This window comes from Oxyura jamaicensis, chromosome 10 (assembly GCF_011077185.1).
Source record: "Oxyura jamaicensis isolate SHBP4307 breed ruddy duck chromosome 10, BPBGC_Ojam_1.0, whole genome shotgun sequence".
Taxonomy (NCBI): Eukaryota; Metazoa; Chordata; class Aves; order Anseriformes; family Anatidae; genus Oxyura; species Oxyura jamaicensis.
In genome coordinates, this window is record NC_048902.1 from 7,772,965 (window position 1) to 7,773,252 (window position 288).

General features: G+C 37.5%; 1 protein-coding gene across 1 annotated transcript in view; it reads right to left on the reverse strand.

Moving 5' to 3' along the window:
* Positions 1-288, reverse strand: part of ACSBG1 (acyl-CoA synthetase bubblegum family member 1) — a 35,075-nt gene that overhangs the window by 33,412 nt on the left and 1,375 nt on the right. The window lies entirely within an intron of this gene.

The window sequence follows — 288 nt, forward strand, 5'->3', positions numbered from 1 at the left end:
GAAGAGAGAAAGAAGAGAGAAAGAAGAGAGAAAGAAGAGAGAAAGAAAGAGAGAAAGAGAGAAAGAGAGAAAGAGAGAAAGAGAGAAAGAGAGAAAGAGAGAAAGAGAGAAAGAGAGAAAGAGAGAAAGAAGAGAGAAAGAGAGAAAGAGAGAAAGAGAGAAAGAGAGAAAGAGAGAAAGAAGAGAGAAAGAGAAAGAAGAGAGAAAGAGAGAGAGAAAGAAGAGAGAAAGAGAGAAAGAGAGAAAGAGAGAAAGAGAGAAAGAGAGAAGAGAGAAAGAGAGAAAGAG